This window comes from Malaclemys terrapin, chromosome 8 (genome assembly GCF_027887155.1).
Source record: "Malaclemys terrapin pileata isolate rMalTer1 chromosome 8, rMalTer1.hap1, whole genome shotgun sequence".
NCBI lineage: Eukaryota > Metazoa > Chordata > Testudines > Emydidae > Malaclemys > Malaclemys terrapin.
In genome coordinates, this window is record NC_071512.1 from 9,182,920 (window position 1) to 9,200,613 (window position 17,694).

The following is a 17,694-nucleotide window of genomic DNA, read 5'->3' on the forward strand; positions in this document are numbered from 1 at the left end:
CATTGTGTCTATCATCTATTCCTTTTCTCCCCATCTCACTCCAACTCTCCCTTCTTCTCTGTCCTAGCCCCAGCTCCCCCATCGTCCACCCCAGCTCCCCCATCGTCCACCCCAGCTCCCTCTTCCCCTCTATCCTAGCCCCAGCTCCCCCATCATCCACCCCAGCTCCCCCTCCTCCTCTCTACCCTCAGCTCCCTCTTCCCCTCCGTGCTAGCTCCAGCTCCCCCATCGTCCACCCCCTGCTTTCCTCCAGCTCCCTCCTGGTTTTCCCCCAGATCCTCCCCTCCTCTCTACCCTCAGCTCCCTCTATCCTAGCCCCAGTTCACCCGCTCCTCCTCCCTACCCTCAGCTCCCTCTTCCCCTCTATCCTAGCCCCAGCTCCCCCATCATCCACCCCAGCTCCCCCTCCTCCTCTCTACCCTCAGCTCCCTCTTCCCCTCCGTGCTAGCCCCAGCTCCCCCATCATCCACCCCAGCTCCCCTCTCTACCCTCAGCTCCCTCTTCCCCTCCGTGCTAGCCCCAGCTCCCCTCTCTACCCTCAGCTCCCTCTTCCCCTCCGTGCTAGCCCCAGCTCCCCCATCATCCACCCAGCTCCCCTCTCTACCCTCAGCTCCCTCTTCCCCTCCGTGCTAGCCCCAGCTCCCCCATCATCAGCCCCAGCTCCCCCATCATCCACCCCAGCTCCCCTCTCTACCCTCAGCTCCCTCTTCCCCTCCATGCTAGCCCCAGCTCCCCCATCATCCACCCAGCTCCCCTCTCTACCCTCAGCTCCCTCTTCCCCTCCGTGCTAGCCCCAGCTCCCCTCTACCCTCAGCTCCCTCTTCCCCTCCGTGCTAGCCCCAGCTCCCCTCTCTACCCTCAGCTCCCTCTTCCCCTCCGTGCTAGCCCCAGCTCCCCTCTCTACCCTCAGCTCCCTCTTCCCCTCCGTGCTAGCCCCAGCTCCCCTCTCTACCCTCAGCTCCCTCTTCCCCTCCATGCTAGCCCCAGCTCCCCCATCATCCACCCCAGCTCCCCCTCCTCCTCTCTGCCCTCAGCTCCCTCCTCCTCTCTATCCTAGCCCCAGCTCCCTCTTCCCCTCTGTGCTAGCCCCAGCTCCCCCATCGTCCACCCCCAGCTCCCTCCTGTTTCCCCCCGCTCATCCCCCTCCCTCTCTACCCGCCAGTTTCCCCGGCTTTCCCTCAGCTCCCTCCCTTTTCTCCTCCCTCTCTACCCCCAGCTCCCTCTTGCCCACTCCTGCTTTCCCGCAGCTCACCCCCTCCATCTCTACCCCAGCCTCCCATCCCCCTCCGTCTCCACCCACCGCGCCCCGCCCCCTCTCTGCTCTGTCCCCCCTCCCCTGCCTTCCAGCCCTTCCCTCCACCGCCCGCCTCTTGCTTCCCTTCTCAGCCCCCACCCGCTGCACGTGACCCTAGGGGCGGCGGCGGCGGCGCGCGCGCGCGCGCTGCTGCACCTGTCAGTCAGCGCGTCACTTCCGCCAGTCGCCGCCGCCGCCGTTAATCCGTTGGGGACCCTACTAGCCGAGGAGCTCCAGCTACGGAGGGGCCCGCGGGTCAGATTGTGTCGGGGCCGGACTGCTGCTTCGTGCTCGGCAGCAGCTGTAGCGCCGGGAGGAGGAAAAGCCGAGAAGAGCGGCGGGGCCCACACCGGACCCCGGGGTAGAAAGAGGCGGAGGAACCTGCTGCTGCTGAGAACGGCGGGGAGGGAAAGTCATCACCTGGCAACGGTGAGGGGACTGGCACCGCGCATGCGCCACTGCCAGGGTCTGAGGGGAGGGGGGCTGTGGAGCGGTCAGGTGGGGGGAGGGGTAGACTCGAGTTCTGTTTGGAACCTGCCCGAGGCGCTACCCAGGTCCAGGGCCTATTAGAAAATCGACCAAAGCCGGGGGCGGGGGTGGCTGAAATGCAGCTTCTTTATACCCTGGCCCTTGTGGGAAGTTCTGCTGCGCTTCAGGAGCCTTCTGGAAGCAGCTCGTTGGGGTCCTGTAACTTCCTTCTTTCTCAGCCAAGGTTACAGAAGTGCAGTGTGGCGCCTAGGACTCTTCGGGCTTGGCCTCTGGGAGAAGACAGAGGCCAAGCCCAAACTGGGTTGGATGTTTGTTGTGCTGTGGGACGTCTGTTTCCCTAGTCCCAGTGTACGGCCTTCATCCTTCAAGCCAGCACTGACAGGCAGCAGAGGCTTCTTGCCTTCTTCCCCAAGACAGCCTTTGGCGCTTGATCCCTCCATCCCACCACAGATCAGCCTTACGCCCCGTGAAGGAACTTAGGTTGCATTTGAGTTCAAAACTAGGCAAATCAGGGACTTACACTGATTAAGTTGGTGCTGGATAGATCTGGGCTCTGTGGCTGTAGTGCCCAAGTCTTCTATGGGCTCTGAGGCCTCATCGGCACTGAGACTGTTGTTTTGGAGATTTAAGTCTTCTAGTCTGATGCAAAATTCGGCCTCGAAGGAACATGTCCGTGTGGGTCCTTCATTGGTACTGAGAGCTCCCTAGGGAGTTAAACTTATTACTAAGGCCTGGTTAAAAATTAGATCAACCTATCTATGTTGGTCCTGTGGCACCTTTGAGACTAACAGAAGTATTGGGAGCATAAGCTTTCGAATACTTCTGTTAGTCTCAAAGGTGCCACAGGACCCTCTGTTGCTTTTTACAGATTCAGACTTACATGGCTACTCCTCTGATACTATCTATGTTGCTTAGGGCTGTAAAGAAATTTCTCACCCTGACCGCTTAGTTAGGTTGATCTAACCCTCTGTGCAGATGCGGCTAAGTCAATGGAAGAATTCTTCTATTGACCTAGCTACTGCCTCTTGGAGAGATGGATTAACTACATTGATTAAAAAAAACCTCCTTCTGTCAATGTAGGAAGCATCTATACTCTGATATAGCGTCACAGCTGCAGCACTGTTGCTGATTCACTGTAGTATCTGTAATGGAGATGTGCCCCAAGTAGGCACATTTTGGTACCAAAGTGCTGTGTTCCTTTTGGAATGAGTTGATATTCGTGTCCCCTCAATGGTAGCATGTTTCTCTGTGGTAGGGAAATCAGTGCTGCAATATAAATCTGTTGGTGCAAGGTCATCTTGATTGCAGTTTTCTCAGCCTTTGGGGGGTGAGGAGGGGGAAGTATGTTGTATTGAAAATATTTTGACACTGCTTGTAAGCATAAGGGAAAGAGTGTAGTGGCTGGAAATTAAATATACTACAATACATAATGAGGTTTGTTTAGTACTACTATTCCTTGGCTACATTCAGTCCCTTCTGTGTATAGAAAGTGAAACTGAACTTATTAAAGCTAGCTGTTAAGTTTTACTTTATATTTCTGAGAAGTACTCAAGGCTGGAACATATGACCAAAAAAATGAAGGGCATCCCAATGCTGGTCAACTTTAAACAGGATGATTTTTAGAGCAATTAAGGTGGTGGGAGGTGAGGATAGCAGATGGTGGTGGGAGGTGAGGATGTTCCATAAAAGGTTATCATATTTGCCAATACTCCGAAAGAAAGCAAATACCTTTTGTCCTTTGGAATATGGGGAATTCTTGTTTATTTAGCTACTTCGTATTTTCTTTTCTGGTTGTCTTAGATACCCAGTAATAATTTACTGTTCTTACTTTTGGTTGCACATCAATATTTTTGATAATACCAAGATTCTCCTGCTGACTATGAATGACAGATTAGACATTCTGGTCCACCTGCTTGGATCTTTACTGAGATTTTGGTGGTTTTCAATAGGTATATTTAACAAATCCTCAGATACCCTAATTTAAGGGTGCATTGTTTCTTGTTGGGCCAAGTCCCTTTCTGATATCAAGCAGGAAGATTTACTTCTACTTGCATTAATATTTTGAAAAAGAGAAGTAGCAAAGCTCTGGTGTATGAATGTGTCTTCCTTACCCGTCTCTGGAAAGTTTGCTTAGTCTTTTTTAGGAATAGCAATAAATGGAGCATGGTCTGAAGAGTTTTCTGGTGTCTGGCAGGGGAGATAATTTTAAAATAAACTAAAACCCAGGATCTGAAGCCCTCTGGATTTTGTACCTACCAATCTTGGCAGCCTTTCCAAAACAAAAGGCATTAGGCAAAGTCTCAGATTTTTTTTAAAGACATCTGAAGACTTCCGTTAAGAAGTTTTGGTGATATCGAATCCGTGTTCTGCTTAAACAAGTTTTATTTAGAATAATGCTGAAAATAAGTGTCATTTGTACCTTTTGAGATGCATAGTTCTGAGAGGAAGGTCAGTGGCATGATGCCCAGGAGCACTGAGATAACTTGTGCTGGCTTGCCTGCTTATAAGCATGAATGGTGCAACTGATATGTTTTGTTTTCCAAGATCTTCTATTATTTCTGATGTATAGTGAAATAGTGCAAGACATATATTTGAAATATGGCTTATTAAAAAAACTCAAGTTATTGGAGAACTCTACAGCAGATTTTAGTAAATTCTGACACAACCATTGCATCAGAGAACATGCAGTATAAACCACTCCCTAGTTTTACACTGTAATAGTCAATGTTAAATGGAAAAATCCAGGATTCATCCTGACTTAAAAATTTCGTCTGCATAAGTATTTTTGTCCCCCTCAATACTCTGGGCTGTGCAACAATGGTAGAAACAGAAATTTTAAAATACTACATTTCACAGTGGAAGTACTGAAAAGATAAGCTATCCATCCTGCCAAAAACAGACATTTGAAATTTAAATGGGGATTCTTCATGTCTTTAACATCCGTGCAAGCTGTACTAGTCAGGCAAAAAGTGATTTGTGTAAATGACTTTCCTGAAAATCTAAGCTTCACACCTCTCTTTTAAGGCAATTTAGAAAAAATAATGAAAATTCATTAGAACAGACACAAAATCTGTTCCTCCAATCTTGACACGATTGCAAGAATAGAAGTAACACATTTTATCGTCTCATGAAATAAAGTTTTACATATCCTGGACAAGTGAATGAGTAGAGTTTGTGTTTCTTATAGAAAACAAAGTGGCAGAAGTATACCTTGCACTTGGAACAGAAGGTGGGAAGGCTTGGTGATCCTTAGTTCCTTTGGGAGTTCATTCCTCTTTGAATACACAACCTTTTGAAGAGCTACCTTTGGGTCACAAGCCTCCGTCTGAGCCTCATTGAAAGGGCAGCACAAACTCCCATGCTGTGGGTGGATAGAATTTTTCAAAATTGAAGGTGTGAAAAGGGAGTGAGTCTGGTAATCCTTTTTCTGAAAAGGAAGCTGTGGATGTGAAGAAGAGAAATCCGTACAATTAAATTCTACACGTAACGCCAAATAACCTTTGCTGCCGGCTAAACACCTGGCTAAAAGAAATAATTAATAACTCACTATTGGAGGGTGAGAGAAATTATTTCTTGCAAGGCTGCTAAATGTTTGGATTGTGAGGAAGGAAAGTGATGATAACTTAAAAAATGGGCGTACCATTTTAGAATCAGTTATGTTTTTGCTGGCCACTCTAGGGATAGATGCTGTTCTTTAGAAACTTATTTTATTTAATGCTTATGCAAGCCTTTGAACAATTGATATTCCCCTCTGCTCGCATGTTTGTTTATTTATTTATATATATTTTTTGAGGAATGTGACGGGATATGGTGGGGGTTGGTTTTTTTTGTATGCTGTTCCAATAGTGATCTGCTGAATAATCTGTGTTTGTAATTTTTCATGCTGAAGTTGGAATCCAACCTAGAATCTAAGTATTATTTCACTTTGTGAGAAGCTAGCTAACCTTTTGCAACCCCTTTTTGTGCCTGTTTCTTACTGAACATGTCTTTCTGCACATTTCAACACATTTTCTTTAAAAAGAATGGTATAGTGTATTCCTTGGTAGAATTAGGGATTAGTTTTGATTTCTGGAATATATTCTTGATCTATTGTTGGTAATTGAATCTGAGTTGAACAGACTTTCACACTGCTCTGAGAATACATAGAGATCAAATCACAGATTTATATTTCAGTGCAACTTCTATTATATATTTTCTTTGGAGTGCAGTTAGAATATAGTTTCTACAATACTGTATGTCATATCAGTTTCATAAAGAGATAAATGCATTAGAACCTGGGTACAATGAGTACATCCTTTATTTTAAGTGTGTGGGAGGAGCAGTGTAATGCTAGAAGTGTGCAGTATTTTGTAGTTGTATCTAGGTCTGCTTTCTGGCTGTAGCCAAATAAGGAGCATTATTGTGATATGGTAATTAATAGCTATTCTCTCTTTAATTTATGATTCCTCACCTGTGTATGCATAAAGGTCCTTCTAGTCTCTTCTTTGGGTATTCTGGGTATTTGTCTTAAGTACAGAATATGTGTTGGAAGGGAGAAAAATTTAATTTAAACTATAATTATTGCATCACATTTAAATTCTTGTCACTACAGTAAAGTTTATGGCCCTGCTCCTGCAAACTATACATGGGCAGGTGGCCTAATCAGAGCCCCATTTAATTCTATTAAATATAAGAATGTGTTGGTCAGGTTAATTACTTGCAAACAGCAATTGTAAAGATTTTAACAGTGTTCATTATATCCTACAAGCTTCTCTGCTCAGACAGATTCCCTTTCCATTCCACCTTTCCCTGCAGTGTATTAATTAAAACTTTACTGCATGCGTGTTTGATTACATAATGTAATACTTGGACAAAATAAAGCTAAATGTATTGTGATGGGAGTGGCAGCTGGTTTGTTTCCCCTTCTGCCCCACTTCCTATACTGTATCTGCTTTTTTTTTTTCTTGCTTGGGTGTAGGACTTTATATTTAATGAGTATCCAGTCTGTCATTGCCTGAGACCCTCACTGCTCTAATCTTTCCAGGTCGCTTTCAGTTTGATTATGTCATCCTGTGTATTTGTTACCCTTTCAGTTTTAGTGATGTTTGTAAATTTGGTTGTGGTTGAAGTTGCATTAAGAAATGCTGAACCACAAGGCTCATTGGCAGTTGTTCGTTCCTTTGCAGCAGCTCAAATAGACATAGCTGTGGAATGGAATTCTGTATGAACAGTGCATGCATGCACGTTCAAAACTTTCTGGGACTGTAGGACCACCTTTTTGTTTCAAATGGTCATCACCATAATAGAGGCAGTCTGCCTGTCGCAAGTGGACCAAGCACTGTGAAGCATTGAGTCCTCATGTGTTTTTGTTCCCCTACTGAGAGGGGGGGAAATAGAGACAAATCTCTATAATGGGATAACATTATTTATAGTTATAAGTGCATTATGTACTTGCATTATTTGCCTTTTTGGGGTGGGGGAAGCTATGTGAAATAACTTGATTTCTGAACAGGAATCAGTCTGTAGCAGTTACAAAAATTGATTAACAGTCTTGTTTACAGAATGTGAATCTCTTTAATTGCATAGCTCTACTGATATTTTCTTTCTGTTAATATATTAGTTACTCAATTGTGCGTTTTTTATAATGCCATTACATTTATTAGGTTTGTATTATCTGATGGGGGTGGTAAGTACAGGTGCTTGTTTTATGGAGTGCTGTTTTTCATTATTGTAGGGCAAGTAAGACAAACATAATTAGCTCCTACACAAGATACAAAAGGCTTTTTATTTATTAACTAGTGGCTGTTAGGAATGAGATGTGATCTGTGCTAGCAGGAAGTTTCTTTACATTTCTGCACATGAGCATTGGCAGCAGCTGAGGGAGAATCTGGCAGTGTTTAGTGATGTGTGTAAAGCAGAAAGCAAGAAACCTCCACTTTTGTTTTCTGGTGGTTTAATTCATTTTTATTGAATTACTTAGGAATCTTGTTTTTAAGTTGCTGAGATATGCTGTTAAAATTCCCCTGGATTTGAGCTAGTAAGTGAATAAAATGATGCCTTTAATATATTAGTGAGCATATTTTCACAGAATGATTGATTTTTAGTGGTGCTTGGACTAGTCTTTAACAGATTGCAGTGTTTCATCGGTGTATTCTTTGTAAAATGATTGTAAAATTGCAACCTAGTGCTTACGTTTAAATCAAATCTGTCGGTATTGGTTTAGTTTTTTATTAAGTTTACAAATAGAATATACAACTGTACAATAAGTATTTGAGATAAGACTGGTACATTTTTCTAAATTTTGAGTGTAATTACTGTAAGCAGTGCTTACCTTTAATGATAGCCACTAGAGGTTATGGCAGTGTTGAATAAGACCTGTTTTTGTTTGATTTGTGAAGAAAATGTAATACGGATTCTTCCTCTGAAATTCAAATGACTGTAGACTGAATTGTAAAGAGGAGAAAATACATATAGAAACACTCACCTTCATTAGTCTGTTTTTTGTCTACTGTTTTAAAAATTAATTCCAAACAAGTATTACATAATACTTTTATTAATATGTGGTTTAAAAAACTGGTTGTTTGTGGTTGCGATGCAATTGTTCCATTACATTTCTTCCCTATACTGACATAAGTGCCAATTTGGCTTATTCTAAGAGTCACTATGGGAATGCTATTTTTATTTCTGACAAGTACATCATTCTAACAAAATATTCTGTGTTTATATTTGTTTTGTTATAATACTAGAAGGCTTAAGTACTTTCTGAGGCTGTCTGGTTATGCAGGAAAAACTGATGGCAGCATAATCTGGTGTTTGGGGTCATTCAGTAGAGATCTAGTCTTGTGTATATATTGATACTAAGTTTATAATGAAAGACCAAGCAGTGTGGATATTTCTAGTTCTTTTGATGATGTACAAAATTGCTGAGGCTTGTTTCCTTACAGCCAATGTATTTCAGTTAACTAGTTAGATAAGGAACATGTGAGTTAAATAATCATCAGGTTAGGGACAGAGCGAGAAATGAAATGTTAGTATCTTTTTTTGATAAGGCAGTCATTTCTGACTAAGCTATAAAAATTGTCTCACGAACCTACACATTAGACTTTGTACCTCTGCTTGTCTCAGATCATCACAAATTTAATAAATCAGTTCTTAAATAGACCAAACGGTTAGATCTAAAACTATAATTGAACACAAGCCTTTTAATTGGAGACCTGTTAACTCAGTTTTACACTAGTATCTACTGGTGATGTGTCATAAACTGCAAATAGGAAATAGGTACAATATACTATCCGCTCTTATATAGCGCTTTTCATCTTTAGATCTCAAAATGCTTTAAAAAGTTCAGTAAATAACATAACTTATTATTCAGTTCTCAAACACAGAATCAACAATAAAATGTTCTTACCTTTTTATGCACTTGAAGTTCATTTAAAAAGCATTATTTCATTGGTGGGTGTGGAATACTTGTAATTCTCTTGCCAAGATAAGCAAATACCATTAAGATTACAAAAACCAAGGCTTGTAATGCTGTTTCCCTAGCCGACGTTGTGAAGTATTCATTCACCATAAAAGGAATATAACATACCAATAGATAAAAGTCAAGAAGTTCAAAGTACAGAATGAAACACACACTTTCACCCTAATGTGTAACTGATATGATATTGTAGCTGATATATTTAATGTGACTTACTGTTTTTTCATCTCTCTAATACTGTAATATTCTGTAATACTTGGTCATGTCAGGATGAAGCTTTCTATTTTATATGATTAAGTGAAACTTTAGCATTTTTGGGTGATTTATATAAACCTATCCTCACAATATAGAAAGTATTCTGGATTTGGAGAAAACCCCACATTTGTTTTTTCACTAAAACACAGCCTAACAGGTTTTTATTGTCATGCTGAAGTATTTGCATTTACCCTTTTTGAAGAGGACGTAATTCCATTTTAATTCTAATATATGGGATGAGGTGAAAATGTCAGGGTACTATTGGTTCCTAATCCACAGTGGCACTCTTGCTAGTGTCAGTGGGACGTTTGCCCAAAAATCAAGGGTGAAATTTGTGTGGTAACTACATTTTTAGTTACTGGTTTGTTCAGTATCTTGTCCCTTGGCATCCCTTAACGGGAAATGTTTCATCTTTAGCATCACAGCTACTTTTTCCCCTTCATCTTTATCTTTCTTCCCTTCAACTCCTAATTTCTCCCTTCTCCATCTGAACTGTGAAAATGATTGGGAATTAAATAATACAGGCATTTAAAGCGTAATTTTTAGGCTTTGGGGTCAACACCCTGATATGATCAATGGAGGGCAAGGGAGTTAACACTTCTGGATTGTTGTTTCAGGTTGTCCACATATTCAAAAAGGCAATATTGCATTAACTTATTCTGGTGGTTCCCAAAAGTTATTGCTTCATATACCATCTTCTTAAAAAAAAAAAAAAAAAGATGTTTGAAGGTATGACAAGCAAACTTCTCTTTTTAGTGCACATTTACTTTAGGTCTTCACAGACTTATTCTATGTATTTCCAGACTTTAGGCTTCCTTAGGCATTTATTTTACTATAAAACGTTTGATTATAAAGTCCTTTTTTAAACATATCTGGTTTTTAAACAGTGCATCAAAAAGAAACACAATGAAGCAGACATAATTATTTGTCTTTTGTATTATTCAAATTACAAGAAACAAATGTCATAGATGACATCTTGATATATCTTGGTATGTAGCTGAACTGCAGTCGTAGCTTGATTTTTTTTTTTTTTTAACTTGGCTAATTTTAAATTTGAAGTTCCTACTCCTTATCTAGATCATTGTTGAACACAAACCAAAGTTCACTTCGCTTCCTGTTTTACAAAATTTAAATAAAGAAAAATACAAAACATTTTGAGTAGCTCGGGGGAGAGGGGGAAGGAGGAAGTGCCATTAAAGGTGGGGATGGGGTGTGTTTGTAAAAGGGCCAGTGGGCCTTTGGGGGAGTGGGGACTCTGCTGAAAGTGGGGGGACTTTACTTGGGCATCAGGCAGCTCCACTCCAGGTGGTCTCTTGCTGCCCATCAGTTCCTGTCCTAGATGTCTGTACTGCTAGGAAAACTACACAGGGGCTCCTCCTTCTGGGAACAGGTTTCAGAGTGGTAGCCGTGTTAGTCTGTATCCACAAAAAGAACGAGGACTACTTGTGGCACCTTAGACTAACAAATTTATTTGGGCATAAGCTTTCGTGGGCTAAAACCCACTTCATCAGATGCATGCAGTGGAAAATACAGTAGGAAGATATATACGGAGAGCATGAAAAAATGGGACTACAAGCCATCAGGAACAGTATCCCCAATAATGTCATGGTAAACCTGGTGGCTGAACTTTGTGACTTTGTCCTTACCCACAACTATTTCATATTTGGGGACAATATATACTTTCAAGTCAGCGGCACTGCTATGGCACTGCATGGCCCCACAGTATGCCAACATTTTTATGGCTGACTTCGCTCTTGTCCCTTAACACCCTTACTCTACTTGCGCTACATTGATGACATCTTCATCATCTGGACCCATGGAAAAGAAGCCCTTGAGGAATTCCACCATGATTTCAACAATTTCCATCCCACCATCAACCTTAGCCTGGACCAGTCCACACAAGAGATCCTCTTTCTGGACACTACAGTGCTAATAAGCGATGGTCACATAAACACCACCCTATACTGGAAACCTTCTGACCGTTATACTTACCTACATACTTCCAGCTTTCATCCAGACCACATCACACGATCCATTGTCTACAGCAGTGGTTCTCAAACTTTTGTACTGGTGACCCCTTTCACATTGCAAGCCTCTGAGTGCGACCCCAGCCCCCATGTAAATTAAAAACACTTTTTTGTATATTTAACAACATTATAAATGCTGGAGTCAAAGCAGGGGTTGTGGTCGAGGCTGACAGTTCATGGACCCCCCCCCCCATGTAATAACCTCACGACCCCCTCAGGGGTCCCAGCCCCCAGTTTGAGAACCCCTGGTCTACAGCCAAGCTCTAAGATACAACCGCATTTGCTCCAATCCCTCAGACAGAGACAAACACCTACAAGATCTCTATCAAGCATTCTTAAAACTACAATACCCACCTGCTGAAGTGAAGAAACAGATTTGACAGAGCCAGAAGAGTACCCAGAAGTCACCTACTATAGAACAGGCCCAACAAAGAAAGCACCAGAACGCCACTAGCCGTCACCTTCAGTCCCCAACTAAAACCTCCCCAGTGCATCATCAAGGATCTACAACCTATCCTGAAGGATGATCCCTCACTCTCAAGATCTTGGGAGACAGGACAGTCCTCCCTTACAGACAGCCCCCCAACCTGAAGCAAATACTCACCAGCAACCACACAACAAAAACACTAACCCAGGAAACCTATCCTTGCAAGAAAGCCCATTGCCAACTCTGTCCACATATGTTTTCAAGGGACACCATCATAGGATCTAATCACATCAGCCACGCCATCAGGGGCTCATTCACCTGCACATTTACCAATGCGATATATGCCAGCAATGTCCCTCTGCCAGGTACATTGGCCAAACCGGACAGTCTCCACGGAAAAGAATAAATGGACACAAATCAGACATCAAGAATTATAACATTCAAAAACCAGTCGGAGAACACTTCAGTCTATCTGGACACTCAATTACAGACCTAAAAGTTGCAATTCTTCAACAAAAAAACTTCAAAACCAGATTCCAATGAGAAACTGCAGAACCGGAATTAATTTGCAAACGGGACACCATTAAATTAAGCTTGAATAAAGACTGGGAGTGGATGGGTCATTACACAAACTAAAAACTATTTCCCCATGCTAATTTTTCCCCTACTGTTACTCACAGCTTCTGTTTGAAATGAGCCATCCTGATTATCACTAAAAAAAGTTTTCTCCTGCAGATAATAGCCCACCTTAATTGATTAGACTCATTAGAGTTGGTATGGCAACCCCCATTTTTTCACGGTGTGTGTGTGTATTCCTACTGTATTTTCCACTGTATGCATCCGATGAAGTGGGTTTTAGCCCACGAAAGCTTATGCCCAAATAAATTGGTTAGTCTCTAAGGTGCCACAAGGACTCCTCTTTCTTTTTCCTCCTGGGAAGAGACTCAAATTGCAGCCAGCCAGTTGCTCTGCTGCTTGAAGAACCAGGTGTGTCTCCTTAGTTCTGTCGCCACATTTTTATTCACTGTGACACCCCCTGCCCCAGCTTCCCTGTGGAGATGGGGGTGTGCATGGGGAATTCCCTTGTCTCCCAGCCCTGCGGGGGCCAGGCTGCAGCCTCTGTAGTGCTGCTCTGCAGCAGCTTCCTGTGTGGGGGCCCTTTGATCTCGGGGCTGCCTGCAACCAGGCCTTTTTCAGCCACTTTGAACTGGGCTTGCAGCCGTTGATTGTTTCCGATGGCGTGATATGGAACTTTGGGAGTTCACCTCAGTATCTTGAACTATGCGGCTTGATGGAAAGTGAAAGCTAGGCCTAGCAGAAAGCCTGCCATCTGTGTGCCTCTTGAGAGTACAGCACCCATCTGCGCTGCCGCCGTGCATAACACACTGCAAGTGTTGTTCATTATGGCCTAAAGTGGCCAGGAGAGAGTGCATTTTGCTTCGCAGGCATTTTCTGGCATGCTGCAGTGCATGCGACAACTGTTCTTTTGAACTGGAAAGATTTTTTGATTTTTTTTTTTTTTAAAGAGGTTTTAGCATAGCACTTGCAACAAGCTTACATCACTGGTGGTACATGTAGTCCAGTTTGGGAACCTTGGATTATTCTCTGTTCACTTTGGAAAGTTTTTTCTTCACAATCATGAAGGTTAGATTTTTTTTTTTTTTTAAAGGAAAACTTAGTTTCTAAAGAGCCGGAATATCATGTGGACTACATAAATATATCAGTTGGGCCAGATTAGGTTTGTGAGATATGAGTGTATTGTCTCATTATACTCCGCTGTCTGTCTGTCCATCTGTTGTGTCTCGTCTTACATTTTAAGCTCTTTGGGCCAGGACTATCTGTTTTCTGTGTTTGTACATCACCTAGTATATTGAGGTTCTGGTCTGGGGCTCCTAGGTGCTATGAAAGTAGACATACATGATTCATAAATTTAACATACTTGAAAATTTAACACTGAAACACTCTATTCTAAAAAACTTTGAAAGGAAAATGAGGAGAACATCAAGATAATTTCTAATTACTTAATTTATTCATAATAAGAATCTTGAAGCCTGCAAGGGAAGAGGAGTGGTGATTGAGAAAGAGAAGGCAGTGCCTGGGGTTGTGAGCTGATGGGGACTTGATTTGCTAGAATCTCCTGGAACATGGGCAGAGAATGTGATAGTATGGTTCTCTATAAAGCTAGATTTCTGATCATAATTTTTAGACTTCTTTGTCAAAAGCACTAGATGATGGTTCATGATTGTAACTTAAGTAAACTTGGAAGCTATTGATCAGTATTGCAAACAGGTAACTAGCATTTAATTAACAAACACCGGTGTTGCAGTCCGAATCTTTTTATGGATTTATCCAACACAACATGCTTGGTAGGAAATGAGAAAATTGAATAGATTTGAGAAATTACACTGCTTTACAGCCAAAATGCTTCTGAAATAAATGTAGTCAAACTTTACTAATTCTGGGTCACTGAGAACGAAAACGATGCTTAAAATTGTTGATTGGCTCTAGTTTTCAAGATATGCTATTGGGTCAGTATTTACGACCCTTGACTTGGGAATGGCGGAGGATAAGTGAGTTATAAAGGGAAGGGATCTCTGTTTAAACCAGAAATAACTAAAATACATCTTTGACTGGATCTGTGAATAAATCTATGACTGGGTTTGGACAGTACTTGCTTTTTAGGCAAAACAATGAATGATGCAATCTGAAGCTGGTATTGCGACATACATGATATGAATTGCATCATGTTATTCCTAGAAGTCCTGGATGATGCAATCAGAACGAAGCTTACATCACTCTGCTGAACAAATTGCCCTATATCAGCTATAGAAATCATACAGTGTCGTGCTCTCTTATTTGTCAGTGTTTGATTTTGCAGAGGGACACATTTCTGTTTAGCCAAAGTGAGCAGAGATGCCTCGTACTTGTGTGAACAGTGCAGATAACTTCTGCTATGTTTGTGGTGAAGTGACTTTTGCATCACAGAAGCGCAGTATAACCACTATGGTTAAGAAAGCCTATCACCTTTATTTTGGCTGCAAAATTGGAGATCAGGACAAGAGGTGGGCCCCACACATCTGCTGCAACACTTGCGCAACAAATCTTCGCCAGTAGTTGAACAGGAAAAGGAAATCTATGCCTTTTGCAGTGCCAATGATTTGGAGAGAGCCAACAGATCATACCAGCAATTGTTACTTCTGCATGGTGCCTCCAGTTGGGAAAGGTGTGTCAAAGAAGAAAAAGTGGACTGTGCATTATCCAAACATTCCATCAGCTATACGCCCCGTACCCCACGGAGAAGGACTGCCGGTTCCTGATGCACCAGAATCATTCTCACTTGAGTCAGACGAGGAAGAGGATGAAACTTCTGGTCCTGAACCATCAATGTCACAGGACCCACATTTTCTCCCATCCTCCTCCTCTGAACCACACCTCATAACACAAGGTGAACTGAATGACCTTGTCAGGGATTTGGAACTACCCAAGAGTAATGCAGAGCTGTTGGGCTCCAGACTACAGCAGTGGAATCTCCTGGCAGGTGATGTTAGGGTTTCCATATTCCGTGACCGTCAAAAGGATCTTGTCCCATTCTTCTTCATGGAAGGTGATCTTGTAGCCTGCAACAACATCGATGGTGTGATGGCAGCCCTCAACATAGTTCACGATCCAAGTGAGTGGAGACTGTTCATTGATTCATCGAAGACTAGTCTTAAAGCTGTTTTACTGCATAATGGCAATGTTTTGCCATCAATTCCAGTTGGTCATGCAGTCCATATGAAGGAAACCTATGACAACATGAAACAACTTTTGAGGTGCATAAACTATGACTAACATCAGTGGCAGCTTTGGCGATTTGAAGGTTGTTGCTCTCTTGCTTGGTCTGCAGACTGGATACACAAAGTACTGCTGTTTTCTCTGCGAATGGGATAGTTGTGCAAGAGATTCCCACTACATCAAGAAAGATTGGCCACTCCGACAGTCATTGGAGCCTGGGAGGAAAAGTGTTCAGCATTCACCACTTGTTGAATCAAGGAAGATTTTGTTACCACCCTTACACATCAAGCTGGGTCTGATGAAGAACTTTGTCAAGGCCATTGACAAAACACAAGCAGCTTTCAAGTACCTCCGTGGAAAATTTCCAAGGTTAAGTGAAGCTAAGATAAAGGAAGGTGTCTTTGTTGGTCCTCAGATTCATGAACTTCTTCGAGGTGATGCATTTGACCATGCACTGCGTGGCGAGGAAAAGATGGCATGGAAAGCCTTCCAGTTACTGGCAATAAATTTTCTCGGAAACAACAAGGCAGACAACTACAGGTTGTTGTTGGACAACCTCCTCAAGGCATACAAAAGCCTTCGTTGCAACATGTCACTAAAGATTTTTTTGCACTCTCATCTAGATTTTTTTCCACCGAACTGTGGAGCAGTGAGCGACGAGCACGGTGAGCGATTTCACCAGGACATTGCAACAATGGAGAAACGCTATCAGGGCAAATGGAGTCCATCAATGCTTGCAGACTATTGCTGGACAGTGACAAGAGATGCTCCATTTAATAAATACAAGAGACAAGCCAAGAAGCGCCGAGTAGACACTGAATAGGACTAAACTATGTACAGAATAGTTTTTTGCCTTTTGTTTCATAATAAATTTTATTTATATAACCCTTTTGCTGATTTTTAAAGTGTTTAAACAGGACAGGTGAAATATTATCATGTAAAGTAACCATAAACACATGAAAAGACCTAGGTTTACAATTTGATTAAAACTGTACTACTATCTACACAATATACATAGACATAAAATGTAAAAACTTAAATATCTTAGAAACAGTAGCCAATCATTTGTTTTAATTGTCATATTTGAATTCAGCACATCAAAATACATAACAAATAGCACATTTTATCTCTGAAGCAGATGACTTCTCAAAAATTGTAGACCAGTGTTATCTGTTTTCATTACTTTACTGTAAAATATTAGCATTTTTAAGAGTTGCTAAGTAGCAAGGCAGAAGGGATTTGTGCTCATTTCATAGAACCAGAAAACTTATTTCTTCTGAGTCTTCAAGACATGTCACATTGGATAAAACTTTGTTTATTGAAATGTAGCAGAGAATATTGATCCTTTTTGATGATTCTAAAATTGAGATAAGTTTTCTTTGCCAGCTTCGTAATCGTCATTGGACCATAACCCTAGTAGTGGATGTTCCTCTCCCATGCCTTCGGCAACTCTTTATCAGCTTCATTCAGGAGCAACCTCTGTCTGTCTTGGCCACCTAAAAAATGACAAATAAAATTGTGATTAGAACTTAAAAGTAAAGGTCTGAACATGAGAAAAATGTAGCCTTGGTTCATACTAACATCACTTTCAGTGTTGCACAAAATGGGCAATATAAAGAGATGATTTAAGCTTTGTCCTGGATATATTTTTCCAAACTTGCTTAAACTTGCATAATTACCATTAGCTGCTGCAAGTGATAAAATAGAGGAAAAAGAAGAACCTATAAGAATCAGCATTGATAGTTCAAAGATGGTTGGCTGAACAGGAGAAATGGCTAGATCATTCCTAAAGGTTTTCATCCATACAGGAGAAAATGCATTCTCACTTTAACATTACTGATTTTACACCTGAAAAGGAGTACTGCAGAATATTTTGTCTAAGCTGATGATCTTGTCTAAGAATTCAGAGAGAACTATGACCAGGAGAAACAATGAGGAGTCTTTGTGGCACCTTAGAGATGAACAAATTTAT

The 17,694-nt window shown here is 41.9% G+C and overlaps 1 protein-coding gene across 2 annotated transcripts in view; it reads left to right on the forward strand.

Annotated features, from left to right (window-relative positions):
* Positions 1-1,458: 1,458 nt before the first annotated feature.
* Positions 1,459-17,694, forward strand: part of FAM13B (family with sequence similarity 13 member B) — an 83,053-nt gene continuing 66,817 nt past the window's right edge. For both annotated transcript variants that reach the window (XM_054036951.1, XM_054036952.1), the window contains exon 1: positions 1,459-1,723. The gene's annotated coding sequence lies outside the window, so the exon portion shown is untranslated. The remainder of the gene's footprint in view (positions 1,724-17,694) is intronic.